Source organism: Ursus arctos, unplaced genomic scaffold, assembly GCF_023065955.2.
Source record: "Ursus arctos isolate Adak ecotype North America unplaced genomic scaffold, UrsArc2.0 scaffold_8, whole genome shotgun sequence".
Classification (NCBI taxonomy): Eukaryota; Metazoa; Chordata; class Mammalia; order Carnivora; family Ursidae; genus Ursus; species Ursus arctos.
The window spans coordinates 49,316,194-49,339,747 of NW_026623100.1; the positions used below are offsets into that span (position 1 = coordinate 49,316,194).

At 53.6% G+C, this 23,554-nt stretch overlaps 1 protein-coding gene across 5 annotated transcripts in view; it reads right to left on the bottom strand.

Moving 5' to 3' along the window:
* PSD4 (pleckstrin and Sec7 domain containing 4) overlaps positions 1 to 13,031 on the bottom strand; it is a 35,004-nt gene extending 21,973 nt beyond the window's left edge. For 3 of the 5 annotated variants that reach the window (XM_044391650.3, XM_044391656.3, XM_026480604.4), the window contains exon 1: positions 12,496 to 13,031. The gene's annotated coding sequence lies outside the window, so the exon portion shown is untranslated. Of the gene's footprint in view, positions 1 to 1,205; positions 1,325 to 6,697; positions 6,981 to 12,495 lie in introns of those variants that run through there. The other 2 variants (XM_048222777.2, XM_026480594.4) reach the window with 2 other exon arrangements.
* Between the last annotated feature and the right edge of the window lie 10,523 nt (positions 13,032 to 23,554).

The window sequence follows — 23,554 nt, forward strand, 5'->3', positions numbered from 1 at the left end:
GGGAGAACAGAGAGGGAAGAGAGAATGGGGGTGCAGAGAGGATGGGGTACAGAGAAGATGGGGCAGAGAGGATGGGGCAGAGATGTGGGGGTACGGAAAGAATGGGGGCAGAGCACCAATGTGTCTCTAGAGCAAATGCCCCCTGGGAAGGACAAGGACCCCGAGGACGGCTCAGGGCCAGGCTGGACCACTCTTCCCCCTTCTGGGGTCTCCCCCTCCTTCCCCAAAGAGCCCAGCAGCCCAGGTTCTAAGGCCTGTGCTGGGTGGCTCGTTATCTGTAGAAAGCAGCAGTTCTGGGACGTTTGGAAGCCCCAGGAGGCTGGGGAGACAGGCCCTCCTGAGGCACGTTCCTTCCTCTGGCTAAGGTTCAACAGGCCGGAGGGGTATTTATTATCTGCTGATGACAGGTGACCCTCCCCTGCCTTTTTAGCAGAGAAGGGACACCAACCATAGGATCTTAGGCCCTGGGAGGACCTTCCCTCCGGGAGACCCCATCAACCGCGAGAATGACAGTTACGAGCCGAAGGCCTCAGTGTCCCAGACAGGGAGGCTTCTGCAAGTGGAATGATGGCCGTCGCACATCAGGTCAATGGGTCTCAACCTAGGCTGCCCTGGCAAGCCAGCCACGGGGGTCCCCAGCACCAGCCCAGCCTCGCGGGGTGCGGCCCGAAAGCCGAGGTAGAGCTGGGAGCCCCCTAATGGTGGATTCTGTGTCTGGACTCCTGCAGTGACGGCACCCAAAGCTGCCCCCGCCCCAAAGCGCAGGCCTGTCTGGCTTCCTTCTCTCCAGCCTCTGCAAGGCTCCCTGGGGGCCTCTGGCCACAAAAGCCCCCACTGGGTACCCGGCCACCGTCGTCACCGGGGACCCGGGGAGGCCCACAGGAGGTTCAGGAAGGGGCTCCTGCCTCTGCCCCTTCTCCCTTCATAACTGCAGACCCCCAGCGGCTCTGGAGAGGCCAGGGTAAGTGGGGGCCAGATTGGCAGCGGTGGGTTGAGGGAGGAGGGGGACAGAGAGAAGGAAGACAAGGTGAGGGCTGCAGGCCTGCCAGGCTCACAGAAGGTGCGCACGCAGTGGCCCCCGGAGCCCTCCTTCCTGTCCACCTGCCCCAGCAGCTGCCACAAGGGCCCACATGGGACTCTCGCATCCCCAGCTCCCCCCAGCTCCCTCCCAGCCGCCGCCCCCCGCCCAGGCCCACCTTGCTCACCTCCAAAGGACCCGGGAAACGGTAAGCGGGCCTTCCCGATGCAAGGTCTGTCCACCCGTGAATGGAGAATGTGGCTGTCGGTGCTTCCGACTTCCGCTCCCCTCACCACCGCACGCTCACCCCTCCCACCCCGCGGCCTCCCCAGGGCTCCTGAGCTGCTCGCCACCTCACACTTCCTGCCCACAAGACGAGCGCCTCCATTCCCAGGCCCACTGCCTCCGGCCCCTTCCCCAGGCCCCCCGCTGCCTGGAGGCCCCTACCCTGCGCGAGGCCCAGAGAGAAGTGCCGACGCCCTTGTCCCCAGTCAAGGGCCCGGGAGAGAAAGGGGAAGGTGCTGTGCCCTGGGCTGTGGACAGGCCCCACCCCCTTCCTCCCTGTGGTTCTGTCACCAGGTTCTCATCTCGCCCCAGCTGGCGGTCCCTCGCTGCCAGGCACCCGGGGGACAGGGGAGGGCCCTGGGCCTGGCAGATTTTCTTTTTGTTTCTCATAAATGATATGGGGAACTCGGCGTGGCTTCTTCTCATGTAGGTAACAGCGGTGCCGGATACAGTGGTCTTGCATTACAAAGTGTCCCCCGGTAGCACCTCAGCCACCCCTCTCAGCTACTCGATGAAGCACTGCTATATCCATTACAGACTGGAGGCAGGCTCAGAGAGGTTACGCCACTGCCTGGGGTCACACAGCGGAGGTTAGAACTCAGAGTGTCTGACCACAAGAGCCAACTTGTCATCCATTCCCCACTGCTGAATTCCCAACGTGTGTCTGCCGGTCCCAGGTCCCGGGCGTCCACAAGTGTGAGACAGAGGCTGGTGGGGAGCCACGCTCACACTCGTTCTCTTCTCCCTCTGCACAATCGACGTCTCTAGCCTCAACTGCCACCACTTTCCCTGCAGAGGCTCCAAAGCCCCCGCCCCAGCCCCCAGCTCCAGCCCGCACAATTCCAAGTGCCCAGAAGACCCTGTCACTTGTGAGTCTCAGAAAGAGTGCCTTCTGACTGAGGCTACCTGGGCCCATGGTTTAGAGGGCCTACCTCCAGCTCTACCCCTTACCAGCTGCATCCCTCCCCCACAAGGCCAGGCCTACCAGGCCCTTCTCCACCACACTCAGAGCACCCGGGAGCCTGGAATTCTCGGCTTCCTGGGTCCATGCGCCAGCCGTAGGCACTGCATCACTGCTCTGTGCGGCCCGAGAGACAGGGAGGGGGCGGACGGGGCTTGCACCTGTAGTCAGGTTGCCCCCTGCGTGCACACGTGGTACAAGGTAGAGAAGGGAGAGGAGAGGCAGGAATGGCAGGGGTCGGAGGTTGGAAATGGGCCCTGCTGCAGTGGCCACATTTGTGGGAGGCCGAGAATCTCAGTTCAAACCTGGACCTCTGGGTCACTATTAAGATGGGAGGTAGGACCATAGGACACACTATACAGAACACTTTGTCAGCTGCAGTTGTAATTTTTACAATCCCATCCGATGGGGCCCTCCACTGTTCACGCTCGGGGCTGGCATGTGGGAGGGCAGGCTTCTCTCCCGAGGGCCTCAGACTCAGCGCACTGCTAACCTGGTTCCTCACGTCCCCCAGGCTGCCCCTTCCTCTTTATTTGGGATTTGACAGAACTGTGCCCAGCTGTGTGTGCCAGAAACCCAAAGTCCCCTCAGCCTGAATACAAACCTCCCCCCCCCCAAGGCCTCTGGCCTCCCAGGGCCTCTCTGGAACGTGGCCCAGACTGGCCAGCCCACTCCTCCTGCAGTCCTTATGTGAGAAACTGCTGACCCCTCAGGAATAAAACACAGAACATCTGTCCCCAGGGAGCGTCCAATCTAGTGACAGAGGCAGAAAAGGAACAAGTGGCCTAAGTAATCAACATCTGATTGTAAACTGGGATGGATGCTGGGGAAGGACGGGGTGGGGAGCACGGAGGGTCGGCGGCAGGAGACCAAGCAAAGGCTCCTACAGGAACCTTTATACCCTGGTGAAGGGGAGCCAGCATGTCTAATTCCTTACCTGAGACTGGAAAGTTCTCCAGGAGTTAAGGGTTCAGAAAGCAAGCCAGTGTGGCTGGTCAGCTGGTTCAGGGGTCAGTGGGAGAAGACAAGGTGGGAGTGACAGGACCAGACACTAGGGGGTCCCCAGTGGTCAGCCAGCGTGCACGCCAAGCAGGGAAAGGACAGGTCAGGGAGCATTGCCATGTTGGTTTGTAAGATCACCGCTGCTATATGGACAACAGACAGTCAAGGGCTCACTGAGAGCAGGGAGAACAGCTGGGGGCTCCGCGGTCCGGGAGAGGCAGGCTGGGAGGGGTGCAGAAAGGGCAGAGCAGGGGAGGCTGAGGACTTGGGATACACGCTGGGCTGAGCGGGTGCACCAGCTGCTTAAGCAGATGCAAGGTGTGAAGAGGACGGACACGTCAGGGGCAAGTTCCAGATTCCTGGCTGGAGCAACCGGATGGGTACAAATGGCATTCGCGGAAATGGCAGCATGGGGGAGATGAGGCTTAGGAGAGAAAATCCAGAGCTTGCTTTTTAAAGGTTTGAGGTACCTGTGAAACTTAAGCAGGCACCTGAAACCAGGCCTGGAGGTTATGGGAGGGCCAGGCCGCAGAAGTGAGCGTGCGTGAGCAGCGTGGGGGCTACTCCGGGGCCCGATGGAGACTCCTAGGGATAAGTCTGCAAAGCAGAGTGAGAAGGGGTGCCGAGGAGGGGACAGAAACATGGAGAGGGTGTCATCACAGAAGACAAGAGGAGGAGATAACTTCAGAAGGAGGAAGTGGTCAGCTATGTCAATGCTACTAGAAAGGCTAGGAAGATAAGGTGCAAAGTGGCCATCGAATGTGGCCCCACAGAGGTCGTGGACGAGCAGGGGTGTGGGGAGCAAGGGGCACGAGGGGGGCCGAAGCCAGGTGGCCACGAGGGGAGGACTGATGAGGTGAGGACCTGGGGTCGACCTCCCAGACCCCGACTCCGGGTCTGCCCCCTGCAGTCTGGCCTCAATGCCACCTCAGTGATCCTGGCACGAGCAGTTCCCGTGACAGCCACGCTGCTGGTCAGGCGGGGTGCCAGTGACCTGTCTCCTCCGTGTATTTATGAGTCCACATGCTCCCTGCAATGTGACCTTCTCAAGGGCAACGCCTGGCCCATTCCCCTGTGGAGCTCCGAGGCTGCATAGCAGAGGCCTGGCTCCTAAGTGCCCATAGCCCCTTGATGAATGAATGGGCCAACGTTACTCATCGTCTCCTCCTTGATCGCTTCGGGACAACACCCCGGGCCGTGGAGTCTGCCCCTCCCTCTCCCCCCAGGCAGTGGGGCTTGTGTGTATGCACATGGGGTGCGTGTTTGGCCCTGTGGGGGTATTCCCACTCACAGCCATCTCCGAGAACAGACTCCGTGACTGTAGTGGCCGCCCGCTCTTGTCCATCTCCCAGAGCTCTCCGCTCCTTCCCAGGGTTGCTGGGACTAAGACTCTGGAGGGGGGATCCCTGGATACAGGCAAGGAGGGCCCCGGCTCAGTGGCTGTGGGGCTTGGATGAGGGCAGGGGGAAGGAAACTGGCTCCTGACCCAGAGCCCTGCGAGCTCGAGCTTTGATCTGCCACCTCCTCCGTGCCCAGCCCACCATCCCCTCCCCAGGGCCCAGAGGACGCCCAGCCTCCTGACCTGACCACAGCCCCTGGGCACGCAGCCTTGCCAGGCAGCCCCTTCCTGCCTCCTTCGAGGTAAGTCACTTCCTGTTTGCCCGCAGAGGAAGCCGCTCAGCACAGGTAGGGAGGTGGCAGCTGACAAGCTGCGCACAGAAGAGGGAAGGGGGCCCACCTTTCAGGAGAGGGGCTCTGGGGACTCCAGCACCCAGTCTGTCCTCCTGAGAGGTGGAGGCATGAGAGGAGGGAGGTGGCAGGGAAGGGAAGGGGCACCTGACTCATACCTGCCCTTCACTGCGGGCCCCCCGTGCTGACATTGACCAGGCCCTTTACAAGCAGCATCTCCAGTGCTCACGAGGCTGGGGCGGGAATGGGGTGTTATTAGCCCCGTGCTGCTGAACAGATGGAGAGACAGAGGGTCTGAGCAGTTGCTCTGAGCCCAGGACTGCCAAACCCAAGTGAATCCACTTTCTGTTCTACCCCGTTGTCCCCTGCACCCTGCTGATGGGAAGGAGGAGGCCTTCTCCCCAAGCGAGCAGCACTACTGACAGCATAGCCTGAACCATATCTCCCAATTTGAACTTCTAGAAACTCCTGGGCCGACGCGGCTCACTACAGTCCTTCCAGGGCCACCAGCCACTGGGCAGCGTGAGAGCCGAAGCCAGAAGCACCTCAGTGGGCTCTTGTGTGCCTGAATGACAAACTTCTGTCCTTTAGGGAGGCCTGGGGGGAAGGCAGCCACTTGCTCCTTCCTCCAGAAAAGGCCCTACTTCCCCCCAGCTCTCTAGCCTCCACAAGCCTGGGGCCTCAGGGAGGACAGACAGGAGGACACCTGCCTCCCTAAACATTCCTCGCCAGGTTAGATGGTCATGGCTGCACTGGCCCACGTGCCCCCTGGGGATCTGAGCCAGAGCTGGGGGCTGGAAGGGGCGGCAGGGGTGCTAAGGGCTTCCGTCCCTGATGCCTGTAGTCCTAGAATGGGAGGGAGAAGTCTCTCAGAGGCAGGGCCATGAGGAAAGGGAGCCCAGTCCAGCGGCAACACCACCGCCAACCACACAACACCCGTGTGGCCCCGGTGCGGCCCCTGGTTTCCTGGAGCGGGGCAGGACGTGACCATGACGACAGTGAATGACAAGCTTCCACCTCTTGCACTTGGTTGCCCAATTCCGTGGTAGGCACGGTCACGCTGGGAAGCTGGTCCGACCCCGCAGGTCCGGAGGCCCCGGCCACAGCTCCCTGGCCCCGGACTCTGTCTGCCAAGGCTCCCCTTCTGGAACTGCTCCCTCCCAACTCCATGTGTTTGTAGCCTGGCAGCTTGTCCGCAGCCCCTCATCACAGGGCTGCCCTCCTTAGGGAGGCCGTGGGCAGGATTCTAGCCATGCACCTCCGTCTCCAAGCCCCTTGGCAGCCAACAGATGCTCGCCAGCATGTGCGGAAGCCTGGGAGCGCACGGTTCCAGCGGCAGCATTGCTCACAACCTCCACACCCGCAACCGGGAACTGGATCACAGCTTACGATACAGGCGTAGCCATACGGCGAGCCTCAGCCGCCTTCCGCTCTCTCTGTTTCAGACAGTGTCGAATGCAGTGGAAAGACGCTCATGGCGTATTACTAAGAACACCAATTCCATATTCATTACGATCTCAATTTTTAAAACCTGGTTTGTGTAGTAGGCAACAAAATACCGAAGCATCGGTTTGGTGGCTGTGTCCTGGCAGTACACAGGATTTCAAGTTCTTCATGCTCTTTAGGGCATGTATCCAATTTTAAAAAATAAATATGTATTATGTTTTCTCATCAGCAAAAATAATAAAGGTACTAGGAAATTAGTATGTTGAATTAAATAATGATTGACTATTTCTGCTCACTTTAAAGACTGGGACGGTCTCTGCCAACCTCGTCCTCCTTTCCGGTGGAGGCGGGGAGCCAGCAAGCCACGGGGAGGGCCTGCAACGGAGTTCACCGTTTTCGACCCCTCACTGTCACCACCCCTCAAGTGGCTGCCAGGGTGACCTCTCTGCTGGTGGTGTGCGGAGCTGCCTGGAATTCCAGAGTTGCTGTGAAGACGATTTCAAGGTAAAGACTTTTGAGATCGGACAGGTGCAAAAAGTCTTCTCCGAGCTTCCCTCATCCGACTGAAAGCAGCAACTTCTGGGAAATAAGGGTGACATAATTCCTTCCTCAGGGCGGAGCTACTCCCAGAAGACCAAATAAAAACTATCCCAAATCCCTTCTCTAGGAAAGATGATGGCCCGGGGCGCACTGAAAGGCCACCCGTACCACAGAGACACATGCTATCACAAACTCCGTCATCTCCCGTCTGTTCTAAAAAGCCCATTTGTCTTTCCTGCCCCCATCCCCCATGGAGTTAGGTAGATTCGCTTTTAACCACTTCACAAGCCAGCTGCTTCTCTGGTTGGCTCTCAGGCGCCTGTCAGGAAACTTCTTTCTACTGTTACTCTGCTTTCCGTCAGTCGAATTTGCCTGGCTCAGTGACTGAATCTAAGAGGGTGGAGGAAAAGCTCTTTTCCCCTCTCCTCCGTGGCAAAGACTACCTGCTCCAGGACTCCATGACTCTGAGCCTGTGTTGGCCTAAGGAGGGACGTGGCACACATAATGAATATTTTCAATAGTGGAGTATTTATTCGAATATGCATTCAAAAAATATAACCAATGCAACAAACCCGTGCTTTCATAGATGTTATTTCTTAGGACCCCGTGGAAGTAAATAGTGGCTACTTTATTTTCAAATTGTGCGTCGTCAAGGAAAAATATGAAATAAAATTGTACAGGTGGAAAACTCTTCTGTCAAAAATCATGACCAGATACTTAGTACATGAGTAGACACAGTGCACGGTGCTCTAACCTTCCGAGCATTTACTTGGAAGAAAGAACTGGGAGTTATATATGATAATGCTAATTAGCCTTGATCAGTCATTCAGTGCTGAGCGGAAATTCAGGCTTACCACGAGCAGGAATGCAAGGCTCTGGCATTATGTGAAACCGAGGACAGGTATGCTCTGACCGAGTGGAGGAGGAAGACGCACTGAGAGCAAGGCATTTCCTGGGGCCACCTGAAAGCGCCCGGACTTCCTGGGGGTGCCCAGGCTTAACCCTGCCCATAGCAGCAAAGCCCTAGGCCTCTTAGTGCCCTCTCTGTGCCAGCAGGAGCAGATCCATGCTCTAGCCACAGTCGCCCGCAGGGACAGGGGGGCGGCCTGGGGTGGCAGCTTCCAGCGGGAACAGCACTGGGGCCTCAGAGCTCATCCCTGGGAAGAGAGCCCACATGCCTGAGCTGCCCGAGGCCCTCTCCCTCCCGTCTGTCTCTGCACGTCTATGCCTCCTCCAAGGCGGCACCAGGAGACACCAGGAAGGCGAGGGCCCCCGCACCCCACCCCTGCCCAGGCTCCCATGCTGAGAGGAGGCCTCCCTGAGGTCATGGAGTCAGCAAAGGGAGAGTTCCAGAGGGCACCCAGCCTCCTTGGCCGGCTCAGCCTGTCCATCCACTTCTCCTCCCCTGCCCGCCGCAGGCTCTGCTCTGCCTGGGCCGCTCTTGCCCTACACTCTCTCCCGGAGTGACCTCCCTCGCCCCACAGGCTCATCTCCCACCTGCTCGCTGAAGCCCGGGGTCCTAACCGCCAGCAGGGATCCTCTGGTGGGTGAGCAGGTCTTAGGTTTACTAGCATGCCCCGTAGCATGTCCATGTGCCCGTGAACACGCCTTCCCGTCCACGTGCCCAGGCCCGCCCCTCCTGGGTCCTGTCTGCGCGTCACATCCGCCCAGTCTCCCAGGTTAACAGCCTTGACGCCAGCCCAGACCCTTCCTGACCCCGGTGCCCCGTCCTGCAGCTTCTCCCTTCCCTGCAGGTGCCACAGCTCCACCCTCATCCAGAGACACCCTCCCCACCAGGAGCACGGCAGGGACCTCCTGGCCCTCAGGTGCACGCGGGCAGAAGGCCCCAGTTCACCGGGGGAATCCCTCCTGCCCCTGAAAATACTTCCTCCTGACTCCCATCCCCTGCCTCACCCATGCTGCCATCAGGGAAGGCCCAACACTGGCATGTGAGACCCCCAGCCTCTCCCAGGACCACGCATCCACACCTTGCAGCACGACCGTGAAGTCTAGGGAAGTCTAGGGGCCGCAACGTTCCTGGTACTTGGGCACACTGGTGTGTCCTCACACCGTGCCCTGGGTCATTTCTGTTCCTCTCCCCACTCTCCTCTGCATCTCTCAAATCCTCCTCGTCCTCCGAGCCTATCCCCATAACACCATTTCTCCAAACAATCTTCGTAGACCAAGCCACTCAGAATCAACTGTTAGGAGAATTCCATAATCCCAGCTTAGGGGGCGCGGGGCGGGAACGGGAGCGACGAACCCAGGGCTCAACACAGCAGTCAGATCCATCTTTTTAAAAAACAGCATCAGGTTTAAAACGTAAGACGAGCGTGATTTGTAGCACAATACAATTTATGTAGGTGTAACATACACGCACGCGTAAATCAACATCATCTATTTCTCTAGAACACACCCGATCCCGGGAGAGACCTACCAGAAATTGATCAGAGTGGCTGGGGCTCACAAGCAGGGTAGGGGGAGCTGGGGAGGGGGCAGTCAGGGGGACTAGATTTGAGGGGTGAAGAAGAAATCCTAATAAGACCCCTGATAATTCAATCACAACAACAAGACGAAAATCCAATTTAAACCCGAGGCCAAGGACGGGAACAGTCCACAGAGAAAGACAAAGAGCACGTGTGAGGCTCCTAACAGCGCTCTCCGGAAATATGCATGAAAACTACAGCGTGGGGCCGATTGTTTGTATCTGTCACGCTGGCAAGAGCAGAAGGTTCAGAAGCCACCGAGCTGGGGGAGCCGCGGGGAAACTCAGAAGCACCAGGTCACACGGAGGCTCTGGAAGGCCGGCCGGCAGCAGCCACCGACGTCTAAAATATTCGCGGCGTTTAAATCAATTCTGCGTTCAGGAATTTCTCCCGCTGAAATAGCGACAGAGGTGAGTAGGTGTGTGGGCACCCGTATGCTTAACACATTGCTGTCAGTCACAGCAAACACACACACAGCAATGCGGAGAACCACCCCGAAGCCCACAGAGGACTGGCGGGATAAATACGGCGCCTCCGCTCAGGGAGACACTACACAGTTATTTAAAAAGGATGAAGTACGTCGACATGTCCTGAATCAGAGTACGTACTTTAAGTAAAATAATAATTAGAAGAAGTACAGAACTGAGTATTATATTCTATATGATACATATTATATGTATGCTCCTTAGCAAACAGAACCTTTCTCTTTGGAAATAGTCTCTAGAAACTGCCTCTGAAGAGGGAATTGAGAGCACAGGACGGGGAAAGAGATTTTTCACTATGCACCTTACGGGCTGTTTCCATCAACATTTATAAAAAGATTTTTAAAATACTTTCTAAAGAATTTTTAACCCGTGCAAATATTATCTTAAAACGAACAAAAGAAGTGGAATGCGCTCCTAACCCCTACTGTCTTCTCTAACCACCCCCTGCTGTTAGGTGCTAGGCTCCCTGTCCACTGGATTCCTCTCCATTGTGGACAAACATCCCTTCAGTCAAAACCTCCCCCACCCCTCTCTGTCTCTCTGCACTTGACTCTAAAACTGTACCACTTGATGGTAAATCCTGATTCTTCACTTACTGGCTGTGTAAAAGTCGGCAGCTTTCTGCTCTCTGGGTCTCAGTTTTCTCATCTGTGAAATGGGACAGTACCATATCTCACAGACTTGCTGCGAGGATTTGTGTTTGCACGTAAGGTGCTCGAAGGAGAGCCTGGCATATAGTACGTGTTCGATAAGTGTCAGTTATTATATACTCTTCCGTTTTCCTTTTAAGCCTACTGAGATCGCCTAATCACAGCATGAAAGATTACTGGAATCTTCCCAGAAAGCAAGTTTTTCTCCCCATATCCAGTTTCCAGAGTTTTTACTGATTTTAAAAACTCGGGATCCGCCTCCCGCTTTAGCCCTCTTTGTGTGGGCCCGTGATGGTTTTCCTGGATACCAGGTGTGAGAAAAGCAAGCAATGCCTCTCCCACCAAGACATGAACTCTCCATCTCGTGGCCACCTGTTCCCCTGCTCCGTGTAAACCACCAGGCTTGACCCTGGGTTTGCCGGGGAGCATATGACTCTTCCTGCCACACCAGCTGGGAGCATCACCTGCTTTCCTGGATGCCTCTGGTCATCGGGCTGAGGCCCCATCCAAGGAGAGCCTCTGAAATGCCTGCTCGCCTCCCAGAGTCACACTGGCCTCCTTCCTGTTTCTCTGGCATGTTCAGCATGCCCAGCACGCTCAAGTCTTCTTTATGCCTCAGGGCCTTTGCACTGGCTTTCCCCACTGCCTGGAATGTTCTTCCCTCCGATAGTCACATGCCTATGTCTTATCTACATTCAGGTCTCCACTCAAATTTCATCTCCTCAGCACAGCCTGTCCTGACCGCTCTATTGAACACAACAGCCCATCACCTTCTAACCCTTCTAGCTACTTTCTTTCTCTTACAGCATTTATCAGATATGACCTTAAAATCGCAGTTATTGTTGTTTATTGTCCATTTCCCCCCACCAGAAAATAAGCTCCGTGAGGGGGAAGACTGTATTATTCACCGACGTATCCTTAGCACCTGGAAGAGTGCCTGGAACATACGGGCCCTCAGTAAGCATTTGTTGAATGAACAAATGAGCGAGTGAGCCCACAGAGCCTGTCTTTGGGGGAAGCTTAGAGTTCTGCCCTGATGAAAGCCCCCCAACACGCGTACCCTGAGGACCCCAGAGAGGAGCTACTCACCACTTACCCATTGCTCACTGACCCCTCAGAGGCACCTCCCAAGTCCCTGCTCATGGACACAGAGGACATCCTGTCCTGAGCCCCCAGAGTTTTAGGGCCTGAAAATCGTACCACCCTCCCACCTCATTTAGAAAGCTTGTACCTTGTCGAGCTAAGAGCCAATTTCTCTCATCTCACCAGCATGCCCATCACCAGCCGGATTCTTTTGTTCTATCCCATTTATCACTCTCCAATAATGTGATTCGCCCGCTTACTTGTTTATTTTCTCTCTCATACAATTCATATGTAAACAAGAGCAGTTGTATTTCCAATGCCCACATGCCTGATTAGTAGTTAGCACTCTGGAAATATCTGAGTTGAATGAATGAATGAATGAATGAATGGCTCTTCTTCATAGGCCCCACATAGAGAAAATACCGGGTCTGAAAGAAGAGAATGCATCACTCAGCACTATCTGCCGTCTAACCTTGACCTTGGTGTATTTCTTAATGCAGAGGAGCTCACAGACATCCAATTAGTTGCTCATTACATTCAATCAGCGCTGGGCTGGGGAAAGGGCTGGGCTAATGAGGTTCAAGGGCAGGTGGAGCCCCAAGCTGCCCAGGCCCTCACTTTGACACTGGCCTCCTGACCTAGCATGCAGGCCACAGACACAGGGTCTGAGCGAGTGCACTGACCAGGGCAGCCAAATCCATCTTGCAGCATGGAAAAAAAACACAGCAAAGAACGCTCATCCCTGGCTCCGTCGTCCTACGGAAAGGACAAGCTAGACTCAAATCTAGGACCAGAAAGGAACCCTAGAAGGGATGTGAGTTTGTTAGCTGAGCAGACACTGTTTACCTACCCAGGAATCACGGATGTCTTCTGGCCAGACACACCCAGAGGGGCCACGGAGAGGTGCCAACATCCAAGAGGGCAGGGGCCACTGCGGCACAGGGCGACGGACGTTAGGAGCGGAGCCCTCGCTGTCACCCAGTTCTGATCCTGGAGCCCAGATCCAGCCGGCCCAGCTGGAGAAGCCTGTGGCGCCACGGCAGCCCAGGCCCGGACTGACGCTCCCCGTGGGGCACCGTAGCCACCGTGTGCCGTCCCTGTCACCGGAGCAGGTTGGATTCTGGGGGGCCCCCGCTCGCTCTCCACCCTCCTGCGGCCTCTCCCCGTCCGCAGGCTCCCTCGACCTCAGCGCAAGGCCCCGCGGCCTCGTGCAGGTGCTCCCCGGCTCGGCGCGCCCCGCACCCGGCACACAGTCACTGTCGAGGGCGGCGGGGGCGCCCCGGCCCGGCCTCCCCGCGTGCCCTTACCCACTTCCCGCCGGGCTCCTGCTCCGGCCTCCCGCCGGCCCGGCTGCCCCATGGCCCGGCGCCCGGGCGCCGGCCGGGAGCGCGAGGGCTGCGGGCGGCGGCTGCGCGGGGCCGGGCGCGTCCTGCTCGGGCGCTCGCGGGAGGGACCGGGTTTCCGGGAGGGAGGGCGGCGGCGCGGGCGGGGAGGGGCGGGCTGCGGGCGAAGCCGTCCGACTGGTCTGACGGCGGCGGCGCGGGCTGGGCCGCCGGCCTCCGCTCTGCGCGGGCCGAGCCGTCCACGGCCGGGCCCTCGGCTTCGTCTCCGGGCCCAGACACCGGAAACTGAGGCCGGACCCAGCTGTGTGCACGCCCGGAGCGGGACGCCGCTCCGGGTCCCTGCAAACCCATTGCGCGAGACAAACTGCGGTGTGGGAATCCAGAATTTCCGCTGTCGGCGACTGTGCACTCGGCCGCTCGCTAGCTGCTCGCTGCTCTGCGAATGGATGGCGTGATGGCAAATAGTGGTGTTTTGAAACGAACATATTTTAGCAAACTTATCCTCAGACATTGGTTGATGTTGGCAAGAAACTTTTATTTTCAGGATCCCTCTGGATGGCACTGTCTGGTTTCTAGTTCTGTAGCTATGCAAGGCACCGTGTGTGAAAATCCGAGGGAAGGGATTCCCTATTTCCAACACAGCCAGGGACACATAGCTGTCCTAGAGCCTGGCAACCTGGAGAAACCCGTCTCTTTATCTGATGCTGCCCAACGTGGAGCTGACCAGGCTCTCCACGAGGAATGACAGCTAACGTTTGTTCTGTTAACTGGGTGCCAGGCAATGGCTGTCTGTCTGTCTGTCTTAACACATGTAGTCCTTGCAACTACCCAGTGAGGCAGGAGGCTTTTCCCGTAGTGAAGAAACTCAGACACAGAGAGGGAAGTAACCTGACCAAGGTCACACAGTCAGAAGGACCCCGAGTCTGTGCTCTACATTCCCGCGCAGTGCTGGTTCTTTGTCTTTTTTAGAGGGGGCCCGGATGCTAGGTCAGCAATCCTATAACTTATTCATACATTGACTCGCTCTACAAACACTCATTGTGCACCTGCAGCATACATGTCAGTCATTGACTCGCGCTATGGGATAAAGGATGAAGACCGACCATAAAGACTGACTCTAGAACAATCACTGAATTTCAGCGGGTCAGCTCATGGAGATGGTACCTTCTCGATCTCGATAGAATTAAATTACAAATCAACAACAGTGTTTTATCTGGAAAATGCCAAATCAAGCAAGACACCTCCAAACAACCCATGGGCCAGAGAAGACATCACAGGAAAAAGGAAGCACTTCAAACCGAAATGGCATAAAGACAGAGAAGGAGATCAACGTAGCAGAATCAGACTGTTCAAATAGAGACCCACACATATAGGAGCAATTGGCATCTTTCACAAAGCGTCCAGGTAATTCAGTGGAGAAAGAAAAGGCTTTCCACAAATTGTTCTGGAACACCTCGAAATCCACATGGTGAAATGTGAACCTTGGGACTTGCATCTAGAGTAAATAAAGAAATCTTTCAACTCAATAACAAAAAGACAACCCAGCTAAAAGATGGGCAAAGGATCTGAATAAACATTTCTCCAAAAAAAGATACACAAATGACTAATAAGCACCAAAAAAGATGTTCAACATCATCGGCCATCAGAGAAATGCAAATCAAAACCGCCACGAGCTACTCCTTCACACACTGGGCTGACTACAATAAAAAAGACAGTTAATCTCTCTGTTGAGAAACCGGAACCCTCGTATACTGCTGGTGGGATTATAAAATTATAAAATGGTCTAGCAGCTTTGGAAAACAGTTTGACAATTCCTCAAAGGTTAAACATAGAAGTGCCATATGACCTAGCAATTACACTTTTTGGTATATACCGAAGAGAAATGAAAACATATCCCCACACAAAAGTTTGTACAGGAATATGTATAGCAGCATTATTCATAGCAGCCAAAAGTAGAGCAACCCAAATGTCAATCAACTGATGAATAAACAACAGTTAGTGTGTGTATACAGTGCAATATTATTTGTCCTGTCTGATACATGATATGAAAATATGGATTTAATTTATTAATTTGAGAGAGGGAGAGAGAGCATGAGTGGAGGGGAAGGCGAGGTGTGTACAGAGGGACAGGGAGAAGCAGACTCACCCCTGAGCGGAGAGCCTGATGTGGGGCTGGATCCCAGGACCCCGGGATCATGACCTGGGCCGAAGGCAGATGCTTAACTAACTGAGCCACCCAGACACCCCTGGATTTAATTTCAAAAGCATTTTGCTAAGTGAAAGAACTCAGTCATAAAAGACCACATATTGCATGATTCCATTTATATAGGACGTTCAGAATAGGCAAATCTCTAGGGACAGAAAGTAAATTCGTGGTTGCCAGGACTAGGGAAAAGGGGAAATGGGCAGCGACTGCTAAAAATCTGGGGTGTGTGTTTGGGGTGATGAGGAGGATGAAATTGATCGAGGCAGTAGTTGCACAACACTGCACAAATACTTGTGTGCGAGTTCTCCAGAAAACTAGAAATGACAGGAGAGAGAGAGAGAGTGCTACCGAAGAGATTTATATAGGAATTGGCTCCTGAACTGCCATCTACAGGCTAAACCAGGGAACACTGCTGGTGTAAATCCCAGTCTGAGCCCAAAGGCCAGGGGAGCTGCTGTGCCAGAGCAGGAGAAGGACAGGGATGCCCTGGCTCAGGCAGAGAGAGCAGATTCACCCTCCGTCTGCCATTACGTGCGTGTCAATGGATTGGCTGATGTCCACGAGTGTCGGTGAGGGCCACCTTCTTGGTCCACCGGTTTAATGCCAACATCTTCCAGAAACACCCTCACAGACACACCCCGAAATAATGTTTTACCGGCTACCTGGGTATCTCTCAGCTCCACCCGCACATAGAAGTCATCATGACAGCATCAAAAACCACTGGATTGCACCCTTTAAATGGTTGAACCGTGTGGCATGTGAAAGATGATCGCTCATAAAGCAGTTACAAAAGAAAAAGAAAAGAACCTTGCGTCTCACTTTACAACACACATAAAAATTAACTCAAAATGGATCATAGACCTAACTATAAAAACTGAAACTATAAAATATTTAGAAGAAAATAAGGAGACAATTTTGCACCTTTGTAAGAGGCCAAGATTTCGTACAACAATAATTGGATTTAAAAATTTTTTAATTCTGTTCATCAAAATACCCTGTGAGGGAAATGAACAAGCAAGTTCCAGATTGGGAGAAGATATTCACAAAACATGTATCTGACAGAAGAATTATATCCAGGTTAAAGTCGACTGCTGCAAATCGGGAGTAAAAATACAAACCACTCAATTAAAATAAAGGCCAATAGACTCGAACAGAGACTTTACACTGAAAGATAAACAAATTGCCAATAAGCCCCGAAATGATGCTCGCTGTCATTCATGTAAAATAAAACTACAACGAGATACCACATCGGCCCTCCCAGAATGGCTAAAATTTGAATACTCATAATACCAAATATCGGTGAGGAAGTGGAACACTGGAAAAAAAGGTGCAACCTTTTTGGAAAGCAATTTGTTACATTTTTATAAAATGAAACACACATCTACCACTGAACTCAGAGTCGCCACTCCTAGCAATTTACCCGAGAGAATGAAAAATAAATGTCCGTGAGAAGACTTGTACAAAGGAACGTTCACAACAGCTTCATTTATCAAATACGAAACCTGGAAACGACCGACCCCAAAGTCCATGAAAACACAGTTGTGATTTATTCGTAAGTTGGAACAGTGCTCAGCAAATAGGGAGACGCAATCTACTGAGTGCCCACAACACGTGGATCAATCTCGAAAGCATTATGTTGAATGAGAAGTTGTCATTTCAAAGCAGCAAGCAGTTTTGTTACGGAAAAAAAAATGAACCCTTGGAAAGGCATTTGGGGCAGGTGGGTCCTTTGTTCTGGGTGAAGAATGGGGCCATTTCATTATGCATTTGCCAAGCAGAAACCAGCATCCAAAGAGGAGGCCTTGGAGCCTTGCTCTGTGGGCAATGCGAGCAGGAGAGGAGGGACGGCTTCCCTATACACTCCTTCCTTATGTTTCCTTCCCGAATCCGGATCAGACTTCGCTGTGCCTGCAAAATGTTGCTGCTGCTTCTGGGGAATGTGTGTCTTAATGAAACAAAGGATCACAGGCCAAGTTTTTCATTGGGAACTGAAAGGCCTCCCTGAATGCTTTTGGGGAAGACAAGTGCCACCTAGTGGTACAAGAGCTGGAGAAATAAATGTTCTTTCCTTCTCTTGGAACCCGCCGGGACACTTTTGAGAACTGGACGCTCTGGGATTATCTGGAGAGGTTGCCCTTGGCACAGACACTGTTGCAAAAAGAGAGGAGGGAAGTAAGCGGTGGAAGGTTTGGGGCTAAGGTTCTGACGGACACGGGTGCGGGCCCCTTACTGGATCATCCCAGCAATCCTGTCAGGGGCAGCGAGGGGCCTTGGGGGAAGCTGGATGGAGACCCGGACCCTCGGACCGTGTGTGATTTGCTTTGTTTCCACAGCCTGGAGACATCTGGAGGCACTTGAGTTGTACCATTATGAAACCGGGGTCCATAGAGAGCTTTGACACAGAGGACTTTCACATATGTTATTTAATCAACACAAGTCCACGAAGTATGATGATCTTGGTTTTCCAAATGAATCAAACGAACTTCAGGAAGCTTCAGTAGCCTGCTCGGAATCCTCCAGCTATGAGAGGGTGGAGCTGGACCTTCTTCCCAAGCCTTCTGACGTCAAGTCAGAGCTTTCTGCTGCTGGGCGGCCCTCTGCACGGGAAAGGGGCCCGCCTGGACCCAGCTCTCTGTGAGGCCGCCCCCGCCCTTCTGCAGACCCCAGCATCCAGCCTCCTGACTGTGGGCCTCTGGAGCGGGTAGAGATGCGGATGGTCCCCAGGCGTTGGCTCTGGTCCAAAAACAACGGAAGCTCTGCCCAAGAATTTGACATTAAAGACAACCACACATCGAAAGCTCTGCACCTCCCGGAGCACATGGGCCTGGGGCTTAGCGGAGCTCTTTGGTCTGTTTGGAAACACAGAGGTAAGCCCTGGACCCACTTGCAGCGGAGGGAGGTCAGGAGATGTAAGCTCCTTTGCAGCAATGCGAGCGCTGGGGGCAGCTGGAGAGTGGGGGACAAGGGTCTTCATGGAAAGAGAGGGGCTGAGAACAAAGCACTCGGCCGGGCCTTGGGATCCTGCCTGATGGGGTGGGGAGGCCCTTGGCTATTTAGGACAGTGGTGTCGCCCACTCAGTTCCCATTGTGGCTCATGCTGTCTCTGCCGAGACCCTTCATTCACTATCCAAACCTTTCCTTTTCTCCTCAAAGGATTCCATCACACCCCTGAGATATTTGTGGCTCTCAGAACAAGGACATAGCGATGCCCCATTAGTACCCTTGGGCCCCCTTATCTACCCCAGGAGAAGGAATTGTTTCATACCACATGAGAAAGGGGACAAAAACTGGAATACAAGTTTTAGCCATGTAAACATGCTACCCATTACGAGTATATGTTTGAACGGGCTTCTTCTCCTGCCCGAGCTTGCTAGGGAGCACTCTGGGTGTTGTCTCCAGCACCAGGAACTGACATAGAGCAGGGGCTTGGCGAAGAAGACTGTTGAATTACTAATCAGGCACTGATGTGGGGCGATGTTCCTGCCTTAATGAAGCTTAGTTGTAGTAGGGCAATCGATTGAAAGGAGCAAACAAGCAATAACATGTCAGAAGGTAATCATTGCCAGAAAGAAAAATACAGCAAGGTACAGGGACAGCAAGTAAGGGAGATGCAGGTGGCTTTGGGGGGCGGGGGGTAGAATACTAGTTTGAGGGGGGCGGAAAAGACCCGATAAGGTCCCATGTGTGCAGAGGCCTCAGGGAAGTAGAGGAAACCAGCCCAGAGGATCTCTGGGGTAGAGCACTGGAAGAAGAGGAAAGAGTAAATGGGAAGTGCATGGGAAACGAATATACTTCGGAATCTGTTTGCAATGAGTTTTCGTCAGTTTCAGGGAAGTGGCCCAGTGCTCTGGACGTTGCAAAATGCAAACCGCTTCGTCCCGGCCTTCAGGCATTCAGGGGACAGTTAATACATGCACACTTGGAAAGGCCTCATCAGTACTATGCAAATCAGGGCTCTGAGCCCCAGGTCCCCGTGGAGATGTCAAGAGAGCAAGGTACCGAGGGCTGGCACAGATGGTCCTCAATGGAAAATGTGGCCAAGGAGCCTGGATATGAAGGTTGACCAGGAATTAGGTGGTGCTGAGCAGGAATGTGTGCACCCCAAAATGGGACCTGGGGTGCTGACAGGGTAAGCTTCAGAGTTTCCAAGGCCTGTTCATGCCTTAGGACAGAGACTGGGATCCCGACCATCACCAGCCAGGCCCGGCGGGGTCTAGCCCCTGCCTACCTCTTCCCCGCCCCTGTGCTTCCGCCACAGGCCTTCAATGAAAGGAGAGAAAACTTCCACGACGAATCAGGAATACTGCCAAGGAGAAAGAAGGTTCCAGATGACTCCATCAAGGCCCAAGGAAGAGTGTGCCTTGAATTTAAGAATTGGCCATTCCCATCCCTTGGCAGGGAGACCCTCCGAATAGAGGTGGATAAGAAGGTGTGGCAGTTTGAGGTCACTGGTCACTAGGGTCAGTGACCTCCGCTCTGACTCCAAGTCAGCTGACTGTGTGTAGGGTTTCCCCGGAGAGAGGATAGAGGCCGGGCTGTTCCCTCCATGGATCTGCATCCGCTCCCCAGCGTAGTTAAGTGTCTAGGCCTTTTTGTTTATCTGTCTTTTGTGAGCTCCATTAACCCCTTTCCAGCACAGAAAGAAGTGCACATGTCCCTTGCAGGCATGCCCACTGGGGCTCCTGTGTTGAGTTCTGGCGAGGCAGGTGCACATTGTCCCCGGGGAGTGGGGTGGCCGTAGTTCCACGAGTCAATCAATCATCCAGCTACCAGGATCTCAGCTGGAAACAGAACCACAAGCAGGCACAGGATGACCTTTAGAACTTCCTGAGTCTCACCCTTTGGAAAACAGACATCAATAAGAGACACCGTCTATTGGCTACTTCTCAAGGGTCATGAACTTCATGAGGCAAACAGCTCAAATCAGGACCACAGCTTGATTGAGAGGCTGAATGAGAATGTACTTCCCCTGGCATGAAAATCTAGCTATTTCTCAGAGAGTTTTTTAAAAACTGAACCTTCACGAGCCTGAGAGCATGAACTGAACTAGTTACTTGTCTTCGCAAGGTTCTTTCCAGAGCAAAGACGGAAGGCAGGTCTGTAGGATTCTCTTCAGTAAAATGCTGACCTCTGGTGGACATTTCTTGAACTGTTTTTGGGGGGTTTTCTTTGGTTTGGGGTTTTTTTGTTGTTGTTTTTAAACCTCCACAAAGTTGATGCAGCAGGAGACCCAGAGGCAAAACATTCTTTTGAAAGCTGAATGTCCCTCTCTTTAGGCTCCGTGAGGTTTGAGGATAAGAACCCAAAACACATACTTCACTCTCTCTCCCCATTTTCCTGAGAGTTGGGTTTAATATCAAGCATGTTAAGATTTGCTGCTGTGATTAGGGATTTCATAATTTTATGAAGAGAAAACACAAAATTATTTGGTTTCCCCAAGATCTGCAAGAATTTTACCCCAATATAACATCTATTATAGCCAAATTTATGCCAAAAAAAAAAAAATGAAGCTCTAAGTGTGTCTTAACCCAACGGAGAAAGTAGAAAACCTTCTTCTACCTTCAACTCTAATTAAAACGTAGTCCCGATACACTGCTGACCAGGTAAAGAGCCTCTCTCTGAAGGTAAGGACCACTTCCCTCCTTTGCATTTCCAGATGCCACCAGACGGGGCTCACTCTGAGGGAGTAGTTGGGAGGACTTGAACTCAGGAGCCTTCCAGTCCAGGGGGTCCTGACCCGGGCGTGCCCAGACCACCCCCACACTCGTCCCTGGGGGTGGGGTCAGGCATTGCCATCAGTTTCGGTATAGCTCCACAGGAGAGCCAAATGAGAGCCACGGACCTCGTCTCACCTGCTCCTTGAGTAAGTGGGAACACCGCGGCCCAGAGAGGAGATGGCGCTTGGCCGAGGTCACCCACTAGTTAGCAGGGAAATTCTGACTAGACTGAGAAAGCCTTAAAGACTGGAGCCCTGTACTTTCAGTTTCGAAGTTTCAAACGAGCTCTTCCATGATCCTGTGGTCTTCCAGCGCGGTCAGGCCTCCAAGTGACAGAAAAGGCCACACTCTCTCAGAAGCTTGCCCATCTTCCCTCCCTGAGCTTTGCTCTCCCAGCCGAGCCTCCCACCTCCCAGTCACCCTGACTGCCTCCTGTTCGCACAAAATTGTCACTTTCACATGCTGCCCAGGCCGGCCTGTCCTGAGCCACCGCCCAGGCCCTGTGTCATGTAAATGAGCCGAAGGCGGCCTCAACACCCTGGGCCCTAGGCTGTTCATTTGCTCACAGCAGACTGAGACCTGTTAGCTTCAAAACCCACGTGAGGCCAAACTCAAATGTTTCCACAGCCAATTGCTTCAAACATCACCCAGAGAAGCAGACTTTTTAGCTATTTAGAGCCGGCCTGCTTTGCATACCCCACAAAACTGTTCCCAACATCTGCTAGCCGCGGATAAGCCTCAGGCCATAAAAACCCCAAGCTGCTGCTGTGCTTTGGAGCTCTCTGACCCAGAAATTGCCCTCTGTGCTGCTGAGTGACATCACCTAGACACACGAGTCCCCTCTCCCCCGAGTCCCCATGCCTGCCTCTCCTCCTAAGTAACAACTCCCTACTGAGCAGCCTCTGGACAGACTTCTGACATGAGGAAGCGCACCTGTCAAAGCTTGGCCCTGGAAAGCCCGGGTGCACTACTGCCACCTTGTGGCCATTTCTTTTTCCTTGATGAGCCCCCAAATCCCTGCAACCTGCAACGCCCTGGGCTTTTCCCTCCTAGGCCTCTTTCAAAACTTCCCTGGCCTAAGTTCCCTGTCTTCCCAAATTTTCTGACGCATGTGATACATTAGTTCCTACTGACATATCGATGACCAACGCATTTCTTCATCCAATATTGACAGGCCACCCTGTACATTCCGAGTGTTGATCTGGGTACTTGGGATACATCATAGAACAAAACAGATCAAAATCCCTGCATGGGTGGAGCTGCTGATGCTGTAGCAGGATGGAAAGGGCTTAAAGCTTTTCTTCTCTCTTTCTCTCTCTCTCTTTTTATTTATGAGACAGAGAGAGAGCAGAGGGAGGAGCAGAGGGAGAGGGACAAGCGGACTCCAGGCTGATCGCAGAGCCCGACACAGGGCTCAGTCTCAGGACCCTGATATCATGGCCTGAGCAGAAACCAAGAGTCAGACCCTAACAGACTGAGCCCCTGAGGTGCCCCTAAAGCTCTTCCTCTCTTAAAGAACGCTTTAAGCCAGACTAAGGAGGTCTTAGAGGGGAGTTTTGGGTGTTAGCAGTGAGCTCGTGGGAGGAATGTTGAGGACATGAGTTGGGCTTGTGATTATGAGAGTCAGTTTAACAAATATGCCTGAGTTGACACACCGCACGAGCGCTGCATTCTGAAGTAGACCTGCTTACGCTTGAAGCTGCACTGAATCACCTGGAGACCTGCTTAAGATGAAGATCCTAAGTCAGGAAGTCTGGCGTGAGGCCCGGGACTCTGCATTTCACCTCCCAAATGCTGCCGCTGCTGGTCTGGGTACCACACTTTGAGCAGCAAGGCTTTAAAGCAGATTCCCTTGAGCACTGACTCTTCTAAAACAAATAATAGTAATACTACTACCACAGTAATATTGTAAAGCTTAAGTCAGTCAGGCCTGCGCATTGGCCATTATCTGCATTTAGAGATGAGGAAACAGAGCCCCCAAGACATTAACTCACTTGTCTTTGAGTGCATGTTGCAAACGGGAGATCCAGAACATTCTAGAACTCATGTGCATGACTGTCCCGCTCCCATTCCTATTACTTACCTACAACCAGCTGCTTGATGTAATCGCATGAAGGGTCTGAGTCTCGGGTTTCCCCTTCTGTCAGAGGAGGGCAGGAGGGCTGTAGAGCTCCACCGTGTTGTTGCTACTGTTAAAATTAAGGCTTGAAGGGTTTTCTGCTCTGGACTTCTTCCTTTACCAGGACTAAAAATCTATCAGCCCCATGCACCGTTCTCTGACACATAGCACTGAGCCCACACTGGCTCATTTTGTCCCCAGGTCATCACCGGGGAGCAGGTGTGGCGACTTCCATCTTCCACACGAGGAAGAGGAAGCTGGCCTCAGGGTGGTCTCCTCTGCGGAGCGGAGAGCTAGAGATCCTAAGATTTCCTCGCCTCGGTTGCCTTTTAACCTGTTGAAGTTAGTTTTTAGCGATGAAATCTTCTCTTCCAGCAAGGTGGTGTGCGCAGCCCAGTGCGTGAAGTGGAGAGGAGCAGAGGGCTCGGCCGGAATTGGGTTCAAGACCCGCAGCCCAGCCTTGCAGCCTAGCTTTGTGGAGCTCTGTTTCCTGGGCCTTGGGGACAAGTGCCGGGAGCGCTGTC